The sequence below is a fragment of the Sarcophilus harrisii genome, chromosome 1, assembly GCF_902635505.1.
Source record: "Sarcophilus harrisii chromosome 1, mSarHar1.11, whole genome shotgun sequence".
NCBI classification, from domain to species: domain Eukaryota; kingdom Metazoa; phylum Chordata; class Mammalia; order Dasyuromorphia; family Dasyuridae; genus Sarcophilus; species Sarcophilus harrisii.
The window spans coordinates 634,529,672-634,552,942 of record NC_045426.1 but is presented as its reverse complement, the minus strand read 5'-3'; the positions used below and the strand labels follow the sequence as shown (position 1 = coordinate 634,552,942).

The 23,271-nt window shown below is 34.5% G+C and overlaps 1 protein-coding gene across 4 annotated transcripts in view; it reads left to right on the top strand.

Annotated features, from left to right (window-relative positions):
* SLC45A4 (solute carrier family 45 member 4) overlaps positions 1-23,271 on the top strand; it is a 135,709-nt gene that overhangs the window by 8,044 nt on the left and 104,394 nt on the right. Inside the window, exon 2 of one of the 4 annotated variants that reach the window (XM_031947268.1) lies at positions 7,163-7,253. The exons of 1 other annotated variant lie outside the window; for it this stretch is intronic. The gene's annotated coding sequence lies outside the window, so the exon portion shown is untranslated. Of the gene's footprint in view, positions 1-131; positions 192-7,162; positions 7,254-7,733; positions 8,030-23,271 lie in introns of those variants that run through there. 2 more of the 4 variants (XM_031947267.1, XM_031947269.1) reach the window with 2 other exon arrangements.

Here is a 23,271-nt window from a genome sequence, read left to right as displayed (position 1 = left end):
TCTAAAATATAGTCATGTAACCTTTGTTTGAAATTCCAATAAAGGAGAGTCCACTACCTCCCAAGACAGCCCATTCCACTTGTGGATGATTATTGTTTTCATACTTCTTATTTTTTTCTCAAACTATTCAGGAATATTCAGCTATAGTTTCATGCTCTCTTGAGAATTCGCAGGATCATCTACCTCATCAGGTATATATTAATTTTCCTTTGTCTTATATAGTTTTGCTAATATCTTTTCTTGTTGGTTTATTTGTTCAAGTTTAAGGCAACTTGGGAGATCTTAGTTTCAGTTCTTTTCCTTGATATTCCTCTATATCCCCCGATTCCTTCCTCTGGGTGATGTTCCAGCGGTCTGGGCCTTGGCTGTCTTGTTTCTTCTCCATATTGGGCAATTCAAATTTCATAATTCTTGCTCTCTCTGCCCTCAAGTAAGTAATTTCTGGGATGTACAGAACTGATTTCCTTTGTTTCAGAGCTGATGGGTATGCACATGTGCAAGATGTAGTAAGTCTGCTGGTAGGTCTATCTGCCTCAATTTTCTCCTCATTCCAACTTTTTCTCCATTCAATTTCTAAAGTGATTCTCCTAAAACTCAAGTCTGATCATGTTACCCCCTACTCAGTAAAGTGGCTTCTTGTTACCTCCAGGATCAAATACAAAATGCTCTCTTTGGCATTCAAAGCTTTTCATAACTTAACCCCTTTTTACCTTTCCAGTTTTCTGAGACCTAACTCTTCAAAAGATCCTTTTTGCTTCAGTGATACTGGATTCCTGGTTGTTAAAACTACTTCCATCACTTGGCTCTGGATTTTTTCTCTCCCATACTGGGAATGCTCTCTCTCTCTTCTCGGATTACTGACCTCCTTCTATTTCATTAAGTCTCTACTGAAATCCCACCTCCTACAACTTCTCTTAATGCCAGTACCTTCCCTCTGTTAATTATTTCCTATTTATCCTGGTTATAGCTTGCTTTGTATATACTTTTATAAAAGTTCTTAAACTTAAACTGTAAAAGTACACTCTTAGTGAAGTACCTGGCACATGGTGATGCTTAATAAATGTTTATGGAACTTGCTCCAAGTTCCTATGTTACTCAGTCCCCTGGTTGAGTTCTGTTGTGTCTCAAAGGGCTGCCACAACATAGTCCCAGCCCTAGCAGGTGTCTTTCCTTTTGATTTTCTGGGCTGCAGGAAAGGTATGAGGCTCAAGTGAAGTTCTGTTGTAAAGTTTCAAGAAAGTCCTGATGGCTGATTGGGTAGGAGAGGCTGAAAGAAGAACTTTGGGGATTTAGAGGTGTTAGCCTCTTCTGATGTTTTTATCTGTTTAGGGTTTGGGAGACAGCTAGCTTTATGCATTTGTGGGCATAATTCTTATTTTGGAGGGGTTTTAAAAGATCTTGATGATTTGAGAAAGTCCCTAGCCTTCCTGCTTGTTGGTCATAGTGACTTGGAAGTCCTGCTGGTAAGTTTTTTCTTTATAACAAGTTAGAATTTGCATATTAATGGCTAATCATTCTTTTACATGATAGCCCTTAAAATATTTGAAGCTGGTTGCACTATTTAAGTCTTTTGGGAAAATGGTTCCAGTTCTTTTATCCAAATCTTGCATGGCATGCTCTTTAGTTCTTTTACCATTTTGGTTGCTTTTCTACAGATTCATTCCAGTTTGCTTCTGGTTCTCTATTTCTTTTCTTTATTTTAAAGAATAATTTATTCCCCAGTTGTACATAAAAACAAATTTTAATATTTGCTTTTTAAATTTTTGAGATTAAAAGTCTCTCACCTGCCATCTCCCTGAGATGGTGAGAAATTTGATGTAGGTTATGTATATGTAGTCATGCAAAACATTTCTATATTAGTCATGTTGTAAAAGAAAACATTCTATCTTCTCTCTCCCCCCAAAAAAATTAATCTGGGGAAAAATGAAACAAAAATAGTCTATTTTTATCTGTATTCAGACTTCATCAGTTCTTTCTTTGGAGGTAGATAGCATTTTTCATCATGAAATCTTTGAAATTGTCTTAGATAATTGTATTGCTGAGCATATTTAAGTTATTAACAATTGTTATTGTACAGTATTGCTGTTACTGTATACAATGTCCTCCTGCTTCTGCTCACTTAATTTTGTGTCAGTTCATATAAGTCTCTTCAGGTTTTTCTAAAATCATTCTGATTTTTTCTTCTAGCATAATACTATCCCCTCATAATTATATACCGAGACTTGTTCAGCCATTTCCCAATTATTGGACATCCTCTCAATTTCCAATTCTTTGCTACTCAGAAAGAGCTAACCAATAAATTAGTGGTTTTCCTAGAATTTGATGCTTGTTACAGATCACCTCCGGTTATGGTCAGACCCAATTATAAACTTCCTTTTAGTATAGCCTAGAATAGATATTATAAGCTCTTTTGACTATTATGTCACACTGGTGACTCATTGAGTTGGTGCTTTAATAAACTCCAAGATTTTTTTTTTTTAATTAAAGCTTTTTATTTACAAAACATATGCATGGATAATTTTTCAACATTGACCCTTTTAAAGCCTTCTGCTCCAAATTGTCCCCTCTTTCCCCCACCTCCTCCCCTAGATGGCAGGTGGTCCAATACATGTTAAATATGTTAAAATATATGTTAAATCCAATGTATGTATACACATTTATATAGTTATCTTGCTGCACAAGAAAAATCAGATCAAGAAGGAAAAAAAAAACTGGGAGAGAAAACAAAATGCAAGTAAACAACAACAGAAAGAGTGAGAATGCTATGTTGTGGTCCAGACTCAGCTCCTATGGTTCTCTTTTTGGGTGTACTTGGCTCTCTTCATCACTGAACATTTGGAATTGGTTTGAACCATCTCATTGTTGAAGAGAGCCACATCCATCAGAATTGATCATTGTATAGTCTTGTTGTTGCCTTTTGTATAATGCTCTCCTGGATCTGTGCATTTCACTTAGTATCAGTTCATGTAAGTCTCTCCAGGCCCTTCTGAAACAACCTGCTGGTTGTTTCTTACAGAACAATAATATTCCATAACATTCATATACCATAACTTATTCAGCCACTTTCCAATTGATGAACATCCACTTAATTTCTTGTTTCTAGCCACTACAAAAAGGGCTGCCACAAGCATTTTTTGCAGATGTGGGTCCATTTCTCCCCTTTAGGATCTCTTTGGAATATAGGTCCAGTAGAAACCCTGATGTATCAAAAAGAATGCACAGATTGATAACTTTTTGAGCATAGTTCCAAATTGCTCTCCGGAATGGTTGAATCCTTTCAGTTCCACCAACAATGCATCAGTGTCCCAGTTTTCCCACATCCCCTCTCACATTCGTCATTATCTTTTCCTTGTCACCTTAGCCAATCTGAGCGATGTATATAAATTCCAATATCTTTTTTCATATAAATGTTTTCTAGTTTAACTTCCCTCATCTTGTATTTATGAAATTAATTTTTATGGATCCATACATAGGACTTGAAATTTTAAAGGGATTGATATAATCTTGTTCAAACTTATTGAGAATTTTTTGGAGTTGGACTATTGTTTGTATTCAGCGTATTAGTTATCCCTCTGAGTTTTATGCCATCTGCAAATCTGACAACCAAGCTATTCATTCTTACATTTAAGTAATTGATAAAAATGTTGACTAATATAAGACCAAGGATAGATAGAGCAATCCTTGGTATACCATAAGATTCTCCTCTCCAAGGTATTATGGACCCATCAATAATTGTTTTTTGTGTGCATTTATTTAACCATTTCCAAATCTACCTAACTGTGGTGTCATCTAAGACTAATTAATTAATTCATATATTTTATTTGGTTAAGTATTTGGGGCGTAGCAGTAAAAACTTTGAAGTGGGGAAGTGATAAAATTGGATGTTTATTAGGGAAAAAAAATGACTGATGACCGTGAGAATGGTGAATTAGGAGAGAGATTGGAGGCAAGAAGACTAATTGGGGTTGAGAGATAATTGGGCAAACTAGTGTGATTTCAATGCTAATATAAAGGAGGCACAGACATAACAAGATCATGGAGGGGAGGGCATTTGACAGCTCATTAAAATATAAGTAGTGAGGGAGTAGCAAAAGGTACAGATGACTTAATTTTGAGACTTTGTGTTTGGATGATGTGACATTGTGGTATTATTAACAGAAAAAGGAAAGTTTAGGAGGGCCAGATTTTAGTAGGGAAATAATAAGTTTAGTTTTGGACTTCAGTTGAAGATATCAAAGTGATATTTTGCTGTCTAAGAAGCACTTGAAATGGGAATCAGGGGTAGTAGCTAGATGGCACAGTAGCTAGAGCACCAACTCTGAAGTCAGGAGGACCTAAGTTTAAATATGGCCTCAAACACTTGATACTTCTTAGCTGTGTGACTATGTGCAAGTCACAACCCCAAATGCCTCAGCAAAAAGAAAAAAAAGGAAGAAAAAAAATTGGGAATCATTATAATAAAGGTTATGGCTAAAGCTGTAGGAGTAGATGAGATCTCCAAGGATGGCACTGTCAAGAAAAGAGGGGTCCAAGAACTATGCCTTCTGTGTATACCTACATTTTGGGAGCCAGTAGGTGAAGAAATGCTGGCCAAAGAGATTTAATTATGATCAGTGACTAGGAGGAGAAAGGGAGAAAATGGAATGAAGAAAGTCTCAAGAAAGATGTATGCTAGAAATGAGTTTGGGCTCCAGCTCTTAATAAAAAAGCAAATGCATGTCCTTAGTATTTGTCTTTTGGGCGAAAGGATATTTTTTGTTTGGAGGACTAAGATTAATTAATACTAGTACTAATGTTAACCTGGTTGTAATGCTGAGGGAGTTACTCTCTAATAATGTAGCCTAGTAATTGCCCCAGTCTCTATTTTGGAGAACATTTTCTGTAATACACAAAAATTCTTAAGTTGTTTAGAGACAATCTGGAATTAGGACAACATCCAGATTCAAATCCAGTTTATTCAGTGGATTCATGATTCTGGAAAAGCCACTTAACTTCACTGTGCTTTAGTTTCCTCAGGTGTAAAATGGAACCAATAATTGAGCTTATTTTCCAGGGTTGTTGTGATGATCAAATATGATAATATTTGTAAAGTTTAAAATGTAGTAGCTGTTTAGTAAATGATTCCTTCCTCTCTCTCTCCTATGGCTTCTTTTTGCCTCTAGAATAAAATATCAACCCTCCCCCCCCCCGCCCTCCTTTTTATAATTTAAAAATTTCCCCAATATATACTTTACTTATTTCTGCTCTAACATCTACTCTTGATGGTGCAGTAATTAGAGCACTGGGCCCGAAGTCAGGAATACTCATTTTCTGATTTTAAATCTGATCTCAAGCACTTACCATGCTACTGAGCAAGTAATTTAGCCTTCTTTGCCTCAGTTTCCTCATCAAAAGAGCTGGAAAAGGAAATGGCAAACCTCTCCAGTATTTTTGCCAAGAAAACCCCACATGTCTCATGGAGTCACCAACAAACTCACTTGCTATTATTCATGGATGACATTTCATTCCCTACTTTTAACACACGCTGTTCACCCATGCCTAGATTCTACTCTCTCCTCACTAGCTTCCTTTAAGCTTCCTCCAAACCTTCTCTCTAAGAAGAGGCCTTTGTTGATCCCTCCCCTTTTCTTCCTACCTCCCCTACTTCTCCCCTACTTTTACCTAATCCCACTATTAACTTGTATTTACTTATGGTTAGAGTGGTATTTTTCACTATAGAATGTAAACTGCTTGAGATCAGAGACAATCCTTGATTCCCTAGCTGCCTAACATAGTGGCAGAAATTAAATAATAGTTAATAAAGATCTGTTGATTGATAATCACTGGGCTAACAAATATAAAAACTTAGTATTTGAAACTGTCTTTTCTTCTATTTTCTGGTGCTTTTAAAGCGATCTTTCCTCTTTAAACCTGAGAAATAACTTTGATAGCTGAAAGAAAAGTAGAACAGGGGGAAACGTATCATATGACAAATAGAAGATTAACTGTACAAATGATCCTATTTGTAAAAATCTTACCTAACTTGAATTTTTCACTGGAAATTCAAATCCAGTCAGCTTTCCTTTTAAAAGTAGAAATACTTGAATAATACTTTAGCAGATTAGTTTCAATTTATGTAAAATGTTTTGATTTTTAAAGCAGTAAGATCAATACTAAATTACATAGTACATGAACACTACCATCCTCAAATGGATAAGATAGATTTTTCTGGTGAATACCACATAGGTATGTGCATAGGAAACAATTCAAGTCCAAAAAATTAGTTTTGACCTCCTTTGGTGTACAATAAGGAATATAGAAACTAAATTAAAAGCTGAGTGACTAGCGATGCCTTTTTGTGTTCCTATTTTGTGGACAATCTTGGGTTCAATAGTAATATCAATTACTAACCCTCTCCTTATATCTCTTCCCAATTAAAAAACTAAAATAAGAAACCATTTTAAAAAAAAAGATTTATTTTTTATAGTAATAGCTTTTTATTTTTAAAAAAAAATGCAAAGATAGTTTTCAACATTCACCTTGTTTTACTTAGACAGCAAGTAATCCAATATTGGTTAAACGTATGCAATTCTTCTAAACATATTTCCACATTTATCATGCTGAGAAAAATCAGATCAGAAGATGGGGAGGGGGTGAGGAAGGAAAAAAAAAAACCAAGCAAACAACAAAAAAGGAGAAAATACTATGCTGTGATCCACATTCAGTCTCCATAGTCCTCTCTGGATGCAGTTAGCTCTTTCCAGCCCAAGTTTGTTGGAATTGTCTTGAATCATCTCATTACTAAAACAGTCAAATGAGGGGAAACTCTAACCAAAATCATATTCAAGCAAAATTTTTTTTTATCCGAAATATTTGAAAACCTCTCTAATTCATTAAAAATTTATTTCTCTTCACATAGGATTATACCCCTTTGTGGGATAAGTTATTCTTGGTTGTTATCTTTTATCTTTTGGAATATTGTATTTTCAGATCTCTTGGTTTTTAGTAGAAGCTGCCAAGTCATGTGGACCTGACTGGTTCCTTGGTACTTGAACTGCTTCTTTTTGGGATGTTTACAGTATTTTTCCTTTCATTGATTTTGGTGGTAATATTCTTGGGACTTTTTGGGGGGGAGTTATAAAGGAAATGTTTGACTTCTTTCAATCTTCATTTTATCCTCTAGGTCTAATGGATCTGGGCATTCATTGACCATATCTGGTAGCTGAATATTCATACCTCTTCCCCAGCCCCTCACTCATGGTTTTTAGAGTATGGTGAGTCTTAAGTTATCTCTCCTTGACTGGTTTTCCCGTTCAGTTTTTTAAAATCAGCTTATCGACCTAGAGTCAGGAATATCTAAATTTCAAATTCTGCTACACTTTGTTGCCCGTTTCTTCATCTGGAAAATGGCGATAATAGCACCAACCTCCCAGAGTTATTATGAGAATCAGGTGAAAATTAGATATTTGTAAACTGCTTAGCAAATCTTAAAGTGCTATGTAAATAATATTGTTAATTTATTTTTTCAATCTTCTGATTTTTGTTCTAATATTCTTTTGTTGTTTTATAATTTCTGTTAGATCTATTCTAGCTTTCAGAGGTAACATTACTTGCTTATTTATATTTTTGTTTACTTCATTCTCTTCTAAACTACTTTTTCTTTTTTTCCTAAAAGCTTTTATTTGATTTTTATCTTCTGCTTCATTTCTTCTAGGTGTGTGTGGTTCTTGTAAAAAAAAAAAAAAAAAATCCATTTTTTCTCTTCGAGTCATGGTTTGCAGTTACTAAGTTACTTGCTCCTTTTTGAAGAATTTCTAGTTCTGTGATAATTTTTATACTGATTTGTTCTTGTTTTACTCATCTTTTTAACTATAGTTCCTGGATTGGGGCTTTGTACCAGAAGTTGACCTCACCCCTCCTGTACTTTTGAATGGGATGGTGGACCTTGCTTGGTCATGCCTTGGGTCACCCAGGTTCTTGGCTGATCTTTCTCTCCTGTTTGAGGTTTGATCTTGGATCTTCAGAACTTTCTATGGCATCTCAAAAAAGGGTGAGCTCTGGGATGCTTAGGTCAGAGGTGCTTGCTTTCCATGCTTGCTAGTAATTTCCCCCACCATGAGTTTGCAACCAATCTAGAGGTAATCTACTGTCTCCAGGCAAAGAGCCTGGCAGGCTAAATAACACACTGGCTGGTAGCTGATGCTGTTAGAATCCTTTTTTATGGTCCTTGGATTATCGACTGAGTTTTTTCGTGTTGTTCCTTGGTAGAAGAAGGGAGTGTAGTTTTTCCAGGGGATTTCTTAATCATACCTGTCTGGTGTGAATTTTAGGTTTCTGAGAATAGATATAGGGAAGCCAGCCATATTTCTAGATTCTATCTAGGAAGCCATCTTGGCTGGCTCTCACTTCTATTTACTAGCTTTGTAACCAAAGTCAATTAAGCTCTCTTTGCATCAATTTCTTTACCTGTAAAATCAAGAAGGAGAATAATTGTATTATCTGTCCTAGAGAACTGTTTTGTTCAAATAAGGTCATTATAAACCTTATTGCTTTTTAACTTGAATACATTTGCATAGACAACCAGTTTACAAATGAGTTTCCTTGTGATATAACAACTTAACATGTTGTGTGGCAATTTATTTTTTTTCAAGTAAGGTCTAAACATGTTGCTTCTATAATTTTCAGAGTTGGACTTGTTGTGTGTGTGTGTGTGTGTGTGTGTATTAATTTTGCTACTTTCCTATCTTTGTTCATGCCTCAGATTAAATGCCAATTCTACTAACAAGCCTCTCTTTTTTCCTCTTATTTCTAATTTCGCATCTCTGTGTGTGTTGGTGTTGGTGTTATTTTGTAGTTTTCATTTGTTGTAAGCTCCCTAAGGATTGATATCCTGAGGGTAGATAGAGCAAAATAATTTTTATGCCTGGTTTTATAATTGAGGAAGCAGTTTCAGAGGGATCACAGTCATGACCTGTAATAATGCTAATCATATGGCAGAGGTAGAACTTCTAACTCTTCTAAATAGAATTTAGTGTTCTTGCACTGATAGCTCTTCAGCCATCTTTGTTTTGAATCAGTATTAAGAAAATGTCCTTTCGAGTATAGAAGAGTTATTGCTATTTTTTGTTTTAAAAATAAGAAGACATTTGTCTCTGAATCATACCGAGAACCAGGAGTAACCTTGAAAGCCATCTAATTTGACCCCCATTATAAAGAAGCTATGATCTTGAGAAGGTAAGTGATTTGTGAAAATTCACCCAGCCAGCCAGCTGAACTAGTAAGTAATAGTAATTGTGATGGTCATGGTAGTGATAATTAAGGGTTTTATTTACATGCTTTTTAAGTCATGTGGACACACTGATTTTTTTTTTTGGTGCTCTATAGGTTTTTATCTTTTGTTAGCATTGTAAGCTAAGGATGGTATTTATCTTAGCAGACCGTAATTTTTTTTTTTAATAATTTGATATAAAATTTAAAATATTCAAGTTTTCTTTTCAACTGTGCCAACTACAAAATAAAAAGTAGCACATTGGGGATTCCATCCTGTGAAATATTTTGGCTGTCTTGACAAAAAAGGCTTTAAAAGTTTAAATGAAATTGTAAAATTAAGTATTTTATAAAAAAAAGAATAAGAAGACCAGCTGTAATTAATGTTAAAAAAGAGATAAGTATTTTGCATTTTACTTTAGAAAAGGTCTTTATGTAACTTTCTCTAGGGTGGGGATCTGTATGAAATTGTCACTAAACTGGTTCATCAGCTTTTGGTTAATTCTTGACCGTTTGGTTAACTTTCGTGGCAGTCCCACTGTATGTTGATAAGAGTCTTGTGGGTGATGTCAGTTTATGGTTGTAAAGTTCAGATATGTTTTTTGATTAATTATTGGGGGATAGAAAGAAAGAGTAAAAGTGCAAATAAATTTGAATTTTTTTGTTGTTGTTGTTTTATGACTGATACTGGTATAAAATGAGCTAATAAAAGGATCATAAATTGATTTCCCTCTTTCCACATTTTACTGATCCATCAGTAATCACTTTTCCATATCTATATTTGGAAAAATTCATTTTACTTATTCCATAATATACCTTTGTACTTTAAAGGATAAGTATTTGCCAGTGTCTTGACACAGACCAAAAGAAGTAGGTCTCTAAATGTTTTATTTGTGTTAAAGAAGTGGTTCAGGGTCCCGATCTGAGGTTTGCATATAGTTTTTATTTCATCCAGGTAAGGAATATTGGAATAATAGTTAAAAAAAAAGAATGCTGCTTGTTCTCCCTAGTTCTTAAGGTTGTGTAGCAATTTACTTTTTTTCAAATAAGATCTAAACATGTTGCTTCTATAATTTTCAGAACTGGACTTGTTTCTGTTCTCTGAGTATGTATTTCTTAATTTTGCTACTTTCCTATCTTTGTTCATGCCCCAGATTAAAAGCCAATTCTACTAACAAGCCTCCCATTTTTCCCCCCTTTTATTTATAATTTTGCGTGCGTGTGTGTGTGTGTGTGTGTGTGTGTGTGTGTGTGTTGATGTTGGTGTTATTTTGTAGTTTTCATTTGTTGTAAGCTTTATTGATGTAAGCTCCCTGAGGGTTGATATTCTAGTCTTCTTTATCTCCCCCAGGGCTTACAGTAAAATATTGTTAAGTAAATTAGCTATAATGGATTGATTCTATATAGCATCGTACAGCAACCTAGTTTCTTGTATTTTTAATGTTAAAACAGTTTAATGTTTTCTCTTTCTGTTGGAGGATTATAAGATAGAGAATCCCTCTTGATTAAAAGAATGTGGTTATTAATTCATTCATTTGAGTACTCTATATTCATAGCTATATGTAAGATATAGTTCCTTCCTTTGAGGTAGGTAGGTGTTGAAATTGGATCCCAAGATAGGAAGTTGTTGTTTATTCATTTTCAGTTAGTGACCCCTTTTGGGATTTTCTTGGCAAAGATACTGGAATGGTTTGCCATTTTCTTTTCTAGCTCATTTGATAAGGAAACTGAAGCACAATGATATTATAAGTCATGTGCCCAGACCATCCAGGGTCAGATTTGAACTCATGTCTTCCTGATTCCAGACTAGACTCTTTATCTACTAATCTTCCTAACTGTCCAAGATAAGAAGAATTGAGTTCAAATATGCTCTTAGACTCTTAACTAACCTGATTATTCTGAGCAAATTGTATGATCTCTATCTGCTTCAGTTTCTTCAACAGTGAAATGGGGTAGTAATAGCACTTGAGCCTTGTGGCTGTTTTAGTACCAAAGATGACAATGTGAATGAAAGAATCAGACATACCACTGGGTAGGTATGTAACACAGCAAGTCAATTTTGCTTCTCACATATCAGCAGACCATTTGATCCTGTGGTGAAGAACCACAGAAAGAGAATTGCTTTGGGGGTGAGTCAAGGTCTTCTTCTTCTTGTACTGTCTGTAGACACACACACACACACACACACTCTCTCTCATTTAGAGGCATAAGTTGTCTTATGTGATCTTTTGAAAAAATTATTTTTTACATTTAAAAAAAAATTGAAATCTAAATTCTCTCTCTAACCCCTCCCCTATCCATTGAGATGGCAAGAAATATATCAAATGTGCACTTGAAGTCATGCAAATCCCATATTAAACATGCAAATTCCATATTAGAAATGTTGCAAAAAAAAATAAAAAAAGTATACTTTAATTGCACTCAGAGTTGATCAGATCTCTCTTTAGAGATTGTTAGCATTTGGAATTTTCTTAGATCATAGTATTGAATTTCTAAATGTTTCACGGTTGATCATCATTACAGTATTGCTAACCTTGTATCTGGCTCTGCTCATTTCACTTGGCATCAATTTTCTTAGGTTTTTCTGAAATCATTCTGCTCATCATTACTATAAAACCATATATATTCATATAAAAAAGCTACAAATCATTTTTGATTAGAGAAATACAAATTAAAACAACTTTTAAATCTCACGCCTATCAGATTGGCTAAAATAATAGAAGAGGAAAATGTCAAGTGTTGGAGGAGATTTGGAAAAATTGGGATGCTGTTAATGGAACTATGAACTGGTTCAATCATTTTGGAGAACAATCTGGAACTGTGCCCAAAGAGTTAAAAACTATATGCTCTTTGACATAGCAATACCACTATTAGGTCTGTTTCTCAAGATGATCAGGAAAAAGAAATGTAACCTATATATATATATATATATATATATATATATATATATCAGCATTGACAATTGCAAAATCTTTTGTTCCAATTTTTCCCCTCCTTCCCCGCATACCCTCCCCCAGATGGCAGGTTGACCAATACATGTTAAATATGTTAAAGTATATGTTAAATACAATATATGCATTTATGTCCATACAGTTATTTTGCTGTACAAAAAGAATCAGACTTTGAAATAGTGTACAATATTAACCTGTGAAGGAACCTGCATCAAAAATGCAGGTGGACAAAAATAGAGGGATTGGGAATTCTATGTAGTGGTTCATACTCATTTCCCAGAGTTCTTTCACTGGGTGTAGCTGGTGGGTTTTACAATATAGAAAGAGGGATTGGGAATTCTATGTAGTGGTTCATACTCATTTCCCAGAGTTCTTTCACTGGGTGTAGCTGGTTCAGTTCATTACTGCTCTATTAGAACTGATTTGTGTAACCTTATGTTTAAAAATATTTGTAAAAGCTCTTTTTGTTGATGGCAAAGAACTGGAAATTGTGAGTTTGCCCATCAACTGGCAATGGCTAAAAAAAATTGTGATATGATTTAGGTGGAAATAGTCTTATGTGTAAGACATAATGAGCAAGTTGATTTTACAAAAGGATGGAATGATTTGCATGAAATGAGCAGAATCAAGAGAATGTTGTCTACAGTACCAACAGTGTTTGAAGATTGACTGTGAATGGCTAAGGTAGTCTGAGTAATATGAACATCCAAATCAATTACAAAGGAAGAAACTAATCATCTCCAGAGAAAGAACTGATATATATGAATATGTGTTACATAGTTTCACATATAAATTTTAGTTAAATGCTAGCCTTCTCTAATGTGGGTTTGTGAGAAAGACACCTCAGAATCTAAAATATAACAAAAAAAATTAGATAAAATAAATTTGCTCTGTAATATCTAGGCAATGGATAGAAGAAATTAAAGGATGATCAGAAATAAAATTTCAAGTAATATTTTATTGAAATATGTAATAAAATAAATGTGGAATAAACAGTGTCAGTAAACAAAAGCCAATCAACAACCCTGAACTAATTAAACTTGGGCAACAAGTAGTCCCTTCCATAAGTAATAGTGTTTTTGCACAATGAAATTTAGTTGAAATTGTCAAATACACAGTGCAGCTGGTATTGCAGGTAACATCAACTCAATGTGCAAAAGAGAATTATTCATGGAAGGGACTACTTGTTACTTAGAATTATTAATTTTTTCTTGTGTCTGTGAATCAGGGAATAATAACATTTAAACATAAAGTATTCGAATTTGAAGAGGTCTTTTTGAAAAAAAAACATTGTTTCCTCTTTCTTTGATCTCTTTGGGGACCACATAGAGTCTAGTATTATATGGATGGTTAGTTTCTTTGTGGCACATTTTCAATATGATTGTGGATAGTTGGATTTCTTCTTTTAAGAAGAATCTGTTCATAACCTTTATCATGTGAAGGGAAAAATGATTTTTTAAAATAGATTTTGAATTAGTTCTATATACATCCTTCCATTTACTTGTTTCTTTTCTAATTTTAAATGCATGAGGATAAGAGGGAAGAAGAATGTTTGTCCAGTTTACTTCCTTTTGAGTCTTCTGTCTCATTTGGTTCTAGGTTCTTCTTCTTCCCCTTTTTATAGATATAACAGGTAATTAATTTTTTCCTTGCTCCTCTAATTTGCTTATGATGTTACCCTTTATGACTAAGTTATGAATTCATTTGGAGCCTCTTGTCATGGGGTATCTTTTTGGTTTATTTGTGCTTGGTTTCTGCTAGATTGCTTAAGTTCCAAACTGATTCTGTCCAGCTTTAAATTCTTATGCACTAAATCTTTGGGTTTTCAAATACTAAGCTATTGTGTAGGCCTTTTTACTTATATATATTGTGTATCTAATCTGCTGTACTGATCAACGTCAGTTTCTTAACCAGTACCAAATTATTGATTACTGCTTTGCCATATATATAACTCATGATCTGTTATTGATAAGTTCACTTCTTTCCTGCAAAGGGCTGAATCTCTGAAAAGGGGTACTTGAATCTGAGAAAGCAGAGTACTTAAGGCTAATTACCTATTTGATGTGAGATAATGGTTCTATATACATACATTTAGATGAAATGGCTCTCCTCACCATTGGTGCTTGCTGAATGTGTGGTGGTGAGGTAATCATAGGCAAGGATTGGAGGGCTGAGGGAGAGAGGTCAGAGTTGCTCTGCCACAGGAGGAGGAGGAGAGAAACATCAGACTCCGGACTCCAGAGTCCAAGATTCATCTTTGGGAAGCCACGTGGCATCTTGCCTGCCTCCTTCACTTCTCCCCCTAGAGACCAAGGGCTTTGGTTGATTCTGACTCTGACTGATCCTGAGGCCCTCCAGAGAGCATTATACTTGCTATACTTTAGCCCGGACATTATACTTGACTACTTTTTTTCCATTATTTCCTTTGAGACAGGCAGTGTGCTTGGTTTTGGATATACAAATGTAAGAGCTACACAAAACATACTTATAGATGTGGAAATTTTATATCATATATAATGTGTTATATAAAATATTTTGGGGGGGGAGGAGGGGAAGGATCCAAGTAGGTCAGTTTGGTTATAAAGCAGTATGAATGAGAAAGAAGCAGCTGATAGCCCAGGAAATGGAGCACAGGAAGACCTGAGTTCAAATCAAGCCTCCAACACTTAGTAATTGTGTGACTCCCTGGGTAAATCACACTGACCACCTTGGTTTACTCATCTGTAAAATGGAGGTAAAAATAATAGCACCCACTTTGAAGGGTTATTGTGAAGATCAAATGAGATGATATTTATCAAAAGTGCTCAGTAGACTGCCTGATACATAGTAGGTTCTATGTAAATACCTACTGCATTTCATTGGATAATTAGTTGTAGTGTTCTGGTTGGTTTTCTGGAGGTCTTGGGACCAGCCTTCATAGAGTAATCACCACAAGAATAGCCATGTGTTAAAGTCCACATTCCTTATTATCTCCTTCAACCTCTAATTTCCTTGCCTGGGGCCGGGGACAGCTTTCTTGAGGTCCTCCAGAATGTGTCTTGGTTTCTGAGGGGGAGGCAGGAGGACCACCATGCAGTCTTCAAGTCTGTCTCAGTCCCAGAGGTTGTGCTCCAGCCTCCAACCACCACAAAGATGGGAGATGAAATGAATCTGTCTGGCTGAGTTTGTCCCAGCTTATATGCAGTATACTGAATATAAAACAATTATATCACTAGGGAACCATTAAATCAATCATACTGAATTAGAGAACTATTAATCATCATGCTAAACTAGATAACCATTGTATTATCAATTCCACTGAGTTAGCACCTTGTGAGAATCCTTGTTTTAAGTATACAGTTCTGGTCTATTACAGTTAGTCTGGAAAAGTATTGTAAGTAACTTTAAAGGCCATGCAGAGGAGTTTTATATCCATCAGAATTGATCATCATATAGTCTTGTTGTTGCCATGTATAATGAAATGCTCATTTCACTTAGCATCAGTTCATATAAATCTCTCCAGGCCTCTCTGAAATCATCCTGCTTATTATTTATTACAGAACAACAATATTCCATAAATTCATATACCATAATTTGTTCAGCTATTTTCCAATTTATGGGCATCCACTCAGTTTCCAGTTTCTAGCCATTACAAAAAAGACTGCCACAGACCTTTTTTATTGCACATGTGGGTCCCTTTCCCTCCTTTAAGATTTCTTTGGGATATGAGCCCAGTAGAGACACTACTGGGTCAAAGGGTATGTACAGTATGTTAATATTTTGAGCATAGTTCCAAATTGTTTTCCAGAACAGTTGGATCCATTCACATTTCTACCAATACTGTATTAGTGTCCCAGTTTTCCCACATCTCCTCCAATATTCGTCATTATCTTTTCATAGGATAATTTTCATCTTGAAGGAAGCATGGGCATAGTTGTGCCAACAGGCGGGGTGGTTTCATAAGTGTAGAAGCTCTTAGGTAGAGAAGACTAGGTCTTGTGTATGCTAAGGATGAAAGTGTAAATGAGGTTGGTGAAGAATGCAATAGTTGTCTTCATATATTAGCAATTATTTTACTTAGTCTTGTAGATAAGAGTTATGGGAAGTATGGGGTGGAAGTACAGATTTTGATTTAATATAAAAGAACAACTTCCTAACTATGAAAGCTGTCCAGAATTGGCATGTACTCCCTGTGAGATGGAAAGATTTCCATTCTGAAGATGTACAAGTAGATGCTGCTTTTCCCTACTATTAGGAATGTTGTAGAGTAGATTCTGTTCAAATTTGGGTTAGATTAGATCTCAGCTTCTTGACTCCATGAGGTCTTATAGTAACTGAATGTGGGAGTTGCAAAATTATGATTTATTATTAATAAATGTTTGATTTGTATACCTTTTTATATATACCCATATACATGGAGTCACATAAAAATTTCTTGGGCAAAAAGGGTTTGTTAATGGAAAAAGTTTAAGAAGCCCTTAGATAGAAAGATAAGTTTCTTTTCATTCTGAAATTGTGGTGAAAAGGCCAATTTTAAATCCCGCATTAGCTCATTTATGAGCAAAGAAATCATTCTCATTGAACCTTGATTTTTGTATTTTTAATACCTAACTCACAGATATATTGTGAAGAATAATGTTGTGAGAAAAATGTCTTATAAATATTCAAATATTATTTAAATTTGAACCATCATAAACATAACTATGGGGAAGTCTGCAGCAGGTGATATTTCCACCCCTTATTTAAATGCTGATGACATATTTAAATACTCCAATTCTTCCATTTGATCAGGTGATACTTCCTCCCTTTCCTCAAACACTATCTGCTGCTGATTCATGCTGATGAGCTACAGTAAAAACCCTAGTCAGCATTTTATGTGTTCTGGCATATGAGAACCTCTATTAAATAAATGACTCCCCATTTTGCAGTAGTGGGGCAGTGGATGTGTTGGATAAAAAAGGTGAACTTTTCTTCTAGATTCTGTTTTTCCAGCTTCTTGTCCCACCTCCTGTTTTTATGTACAGATGTATTGCCTGTTTAACCACAAGTTTACATTATTGGTTAGATAGTCTTTTTGTTCATTTGTTTCCTATCTTTGGAACCCTGTGGACCGTACTGTTTATGGAATTTTTTGTTTGTTTGTTTTTTTTGGAAGGGTGCTATAGAATGGTTTGTACTCTCCAGCAAGTAGTAAAACCTGTTCAATTTCCTGAATTTGTTGTGTTGTGCTTTTGAAAGTGCTTTATAACATTGGGCAAGTGATTCTAAACATGTAAAATCAGTGTTATGCTTTCATTGCCCTGACAACAAATTGGAGATGAGGGGTGAGAGAGTATGGAGTCAGGAATTGATACCACAGTTGCTGGAAGATCACTGATTCCCCAATAGCAATAAGGAAGGAATGGGAAATTTGGAGAGAAAGATAACCAAGTCGATTTAGGACATAATGAGTTTAAAGTTAAAAAAAAACTTTGAGACATCCAGTTTAAGATGCCTAACAGATGGAGACAGGAGACTGGAAGCTGGCACAGTTTTGGCTTGGTTAAGTAGATCTGAGAATCATTTACACAGAAGTCAAAATTTGACCAATGGGAACTGATGAGCTCACCAAGTGAAATAGTGTAGAGGGAGAAGACAAAAGAATCAAGGCAGAGCTCTGTAGAATACTCATGAGTTGGGGGCATAACTTGAATGAAGATTTAGCAAGAGCCAGAAAAGAGGTAGGTAGAGAACCAGAAAGGATAGTGACTTAAAACTCAGAAGAGTATCGAGAAAAAAGCATGATTGAAAAATGAATGTCAGGCTGCAGAGAAGTAAATGAAGAGGAGAATTGAGAAAATGCCATTGCCTTGACAATTAAAAGATATAATAATTGAGGAGAGTAATATCAGTTGATGGTGAAATTGGAAGCTATATTTGTAAGGTTAAGAAGAATTAAATAAAGTAGAAGTACTTATTATAGATAGCCTTTTCCAGTAGTTTAGTCATAAGAAGCATTACTATTTGAATTATATCTGTTATAAGTTAATATTCAGGGTTTTCTATCCTGTCTCATGACAATTATGTAGACAAGACTGTATTAAGTGACTTGTGTAGAGTTCTGCATATATTAGTTTGATGCATATAAATTTGAATGTTCACATTGTGAAGGATTGTTTTCCAGATTGATGTTTTCAGTAGTCTCTTTAAACCCTTTTAAAGTCTGACTCCTAGAGACTTACTTGAGTCACCACTGCTTTTTCTTTGACATCATCTGGGATTGCAGGTGACCTGCTTCTGATTCCAAAAATTGTGACTTTGTTTCCCAGGCAGGAGTGCTGTCTTCTTGTTATATTTGTATGGCATTGCCTAAAGCCTCATTTTCTTGCCATTTTGTTCATGGATGTGCAATTTGATCCTTGTAGTATGTGCTTGGATCTAGGGGACAATATAGTCACTGAACGTATGATAAAAGGCAAATTCAATTGGATACATTTGGTAAAGGTACAAAAGCAAGTTGATCCTAAGCCACCTTTTTCTTGATTCCAAAGAAATTTTTATTGATGCATAATAACAGAATAACTTTTTTCTTAAGTATCAGCAGAAATCCTACCTTTTAATATGAAATCTTTCTTTTTTTTCTCTTTTTATTTTGAAAAAAATTTCTTTACAACATTATCCCTTGCATTCACTTCTGTTCCAACTTTTTCCCTCCCTTCCTCCACCCCCTCCCCCAGATGGCAAGCAGTTCTATACATGTTAAATATGTCACAGTATATACTAGATACACTATATGTGTGCAGAACCCAACAGTTCTCTTGTTGCATAGGAAGAATTGGATTCAAAAGGTAAAAATAACCCCGGAAGAAAAACAAAAATGCAAACAGTTTACATTCATTTCCCAGTGTTCTTTCTTTGGGTGTAGCTGCTTCTGTCCATCATTGATCAATTGAAACTGAATTAGATCTTCTCTTTGTCGAAGAAATCCACTTTCTATATGGAACCTTTCTGATTAATTTTAATGCTAGTACCTTCTCTCTAACAATATTTTCAACTTATCCTGTTTGCATGTTTTCTTTTCCATTAAACTATGAGCTTTTTGAGAACAGGGACTTTTTTTTTTTTAAACTTTTCTTTATATCTCCAGTGCTTAGCACACAAGTGCTTGTTAAATGCCTCTTGACTTGTTCCCTGCTGTAAAACCAAAGAGCATTGGACTTCATAGATCTGAGTGAATCTTATTTCCATAACTATTAAACAGCTTCCTTATTAAACTAATTTGAGGCTCAGATATATAAAGTGTTACTATAATTGTGAATTAAATTAACCAATCAGTATTGTGTTCACTTTAATTATATAAAAGTCGAATATTTAAAAGAGTATGTGCATGTGCGCCATGAGCCCTTTGCACACACACACACACACACACACACACACACAAACTGTTGCAACAGTTTGGATAACTTGTGAAATTTGTATAATAGGAGTCATTTAAAAGTAAAATCTTATGTAACTTGCTATTAAAAAAGTCAAATAATTCAAGACAATAAATGAGGAAATTTAGGAATAGTGAAGGTAAACTTTGGACAAATAATTGATTGCAGTATGTTATAGGATATGAAAATTATCACAGGCTGAACTTTAAACCACAATTTTATGTGCTTAGACAGTACCATGATTATCCTATAAATAACACAAATATGACTCATTAAATATAAATCATTAACCTTTTACTATATAGGAATTTAAACAGACTATTTCTTGCTACTTAAAAAGTCAGTATATATGTAATCTGGAGTAAAGCTATATTATATATCCATGGAGTTCAAACCATTCTTCTCTCCTATAAAACTATGTAAAAATTTTGTTGAGGGGGGAATTAATATGATATAATCATATCAGCCCTTCTCTACCCAAAACATACATAATCACTATAACAAAAAATTTAATTTGAGATAAGGATCACAATTTTACAAAGGCAGTTTGTCCTTCAGATGATTATGTAGGACAATTGTAAAGGAAAGCTCTTTGACTAAATTACTAATTAACTTAAGTATGAAATTTATTAAATGTTTTAAAGTGGTTTTGTATTGATATCAGAATATTTAAATGAAATGCTGCCCCCTATGAAATTTATAGTGTGATACTTTCTTATCCTTAGCTTCTTCTTGAAAGTAGTCTTGGTCATTTGAATTCATAACAGTGAATACTCTTAATATATTTTAATTTCTCATGGTTTTGCCTACATATTTTATTATTCTTGTTAAGAGTATAAACTCCTAGTACACTAGGTTTTCATGTTATTTCTCTTTTTGTATTTGATTCTTCTATGTATTTGATTGCTCCTCCTCAGTCTCCTTTGCTGCATCATTATTCCTCTTTAGTTTCCTAATTGTGAATATATACCTTGAGCATTCTGGCTATACTTTTCTTGTGTCGTGAATTTATCTCTATTCAGATGACTACCACATCAAAGTATTCAGTCTTCTCTTAAACTGTTATTTGATTGGACACTTGGAATTGAATGTTCACCATATTTCTGGTCCTAGATTGACAAACTTGGAACGATCTTTGATATGTTCCCCATATCCAATTAGTTGTCAGATCTTGTTCCATTTTTACTATATCTACATCTCCTGCATCCATTCCTTTTTTTTTTTTTTTCTACTCATAGGCACTATTCTTAATTTTAGGATTTAAAACTTTTTTGCTTGTACTGTTTCAGTAGCTTCTGTTTCACTTGCAGATCCATCTTTTCAAGCTAGTAGAGTGATTTTCCTAAGACACAAGCCTTAAACATGTCACTCCTCTACTAAATAAATTCCATTGACTCCCTTTTATCTGTAGTATTAAATATAAGCTGTGTTTATCATTTAGAGCTTTTCATAACCTGATTGCAGTATATATTTTTAGATTTATCATTCCCCTTTTATGTGGCCCAGCCGAACTGTCCTTTCTGTGTCTTATCCATAACAATCTATTTCCTATTAAAATGCTTTTGCTGCTTGTTCTTCCTCTGTCTCATAATCCCAGAACTCAAATCAGAAGGTACCTTCTACACAAGCTTATGCAGAACATCTTAATATCCTTGCCTTCTCCTTGGAAATTAATTTGCATATATTTTGTATTTAATGTTGCTTTCCCTGATAGAATCCAAGTTCTTTAAGGACAAGGACTATTTAGTTTTGCTTGGTATGCTCAGTGCCTAGCACATAGTGAGTATTTAATAAATTCTTATTGAATTCATTGGACACTTTGATGCCTTTTCAGCTATGTTGTAGAATACACTTTTGTACAAATTAAACTGGATGACCTCTGAGATTCTGCAATGCTGTAGTTGGAGCATTGTGCTAAACTGAAAGCTCCCTCTCCTAATGGAGTTATAGTAGTGGGGGCCAGGGAATCATAATATGGAATATTACTTAATTGTATCAATGGATTATAAAATAAATTGCTCGAGTTCAGGATAGAGTGGAAAAGATCTCTCTTTTGCTAACTGGAATATCACCAAGGAAATATTTTTAAAATGTATTTTATGGTCCTTTTTGTTTAGCTGAATAAATGACACATGGTTAAAATCTTTCTTTGTGATTTAGCTACCACAGTGGCTATTTCAGAGGTTGTTGGAATGGATTGGGACTGTTTCTATCTTAAATGGATCTGAATTGCAAGACATTTTTGAGGAGTTGTTTGTTTTTGGGTGGCACGAAGTTATAGATTGGCAGACTCCATTTGAGTTCAAGTTTTGCTCTTATAGAACACTGCTACCTTTCTTACTTTGACAGGTCAACCTTCTATCTTTTGTGTTCTTATCTTGAAAATAAGAGGATTGGACAAGATGACTCTCATAAACTCAAAAATCTAGATAATCTTCAACTAAAGAAGCAACTTTTTACAGGTTTCCCAATATTGATTGGGACTCTGACTAATCTTATTTGCTTATTTAATGTTCTTGAGGTTACTCAGAAGCTTTGCAGCAGCAGCAGCAACAGTAGTAGCAGCAGTAGTAAGAGTATGGTGTGTATGTAGGTTTGTGGGTGTGTGCACAAATGCACATACGTGCATGCACACGGCTGTATGCATGTCCTCTGTGCACTTCTGTTTTTTTCTTTATTTTACATAATGAGGAAGGTCAAGCAATATAGCTAGAAGATGTCTTACTCAGATTCCCTGACTGGGAAATCTGGTTCTTTTCCCATTCTGTCATTATTTTTCTTATGTCACAGGTTAGGAAACTGAACTACTAGTGGAATGTCTCACAATTAATTTGTAACAGACCCAGAACTACAACCCTAGTCATGTCACGACTTAATTCTTACGCTGTTTCTGCTACATTTGATAATGACATTTGTTGGATAATCTTTGATTATAGTAAGTTCTGCCCCAGTGAAACACAAGTTTCATGAAGACAAAGATTTTATTTTTTTCTTTTTGTCCCCTGTTAAAATCTTGCTTATTTGAATTAACTTGAACATTGAGTAGATGAAGAATCAGGAAGTATTTTTGCACATTTTTGATAACTACTAGTTCCTCTGTCTTTCCCTGCCCTTTTTCCCCCTGTAACATCAAATTGCTAGCATAGGGAGTTAAGATTTAGAAAATAGCTTCAATTTAGTTTGATTGAAGCACTTCCTCGTTGTCATAGTACTCTTGGATTTAACTGCTTAGCAATTTTAAATCCTTCTTAAAATTCTGGTAAGGTTTTGTTTAAGTGGCTACTAGTTTTATAAGGACTACATAAACCTTGTTTTAGTTTTCCATGTTGGCCATGTGATAGAAGTTGGGTGTTTTGTGGGGAATTTTTTTTTTTTTTTTTTTTTTGGTATTTAGAGATCTAGATAATCTAAAAAATTTAAACACTAGTTTGTTTTAGAAAATTTGGCAATGTTTGATACTATTATTAGGCTATTATCTAAATGCAAAGTGACTAATATACTTCTGTTTCTAAATTATATAGTTAAAGTACTATGTTGTTTCCATGGTTGCAAGTACTACTGTAAAAAAAAAGTGGGTTATATTGAACTTTAGGAGATTTTTTTTTTTTTTTTAAACAAATTACCTTTCAATTAGCCCTGACCTCCACTCCTGACTTTCTACAAACAAGCTGGCCTATTTA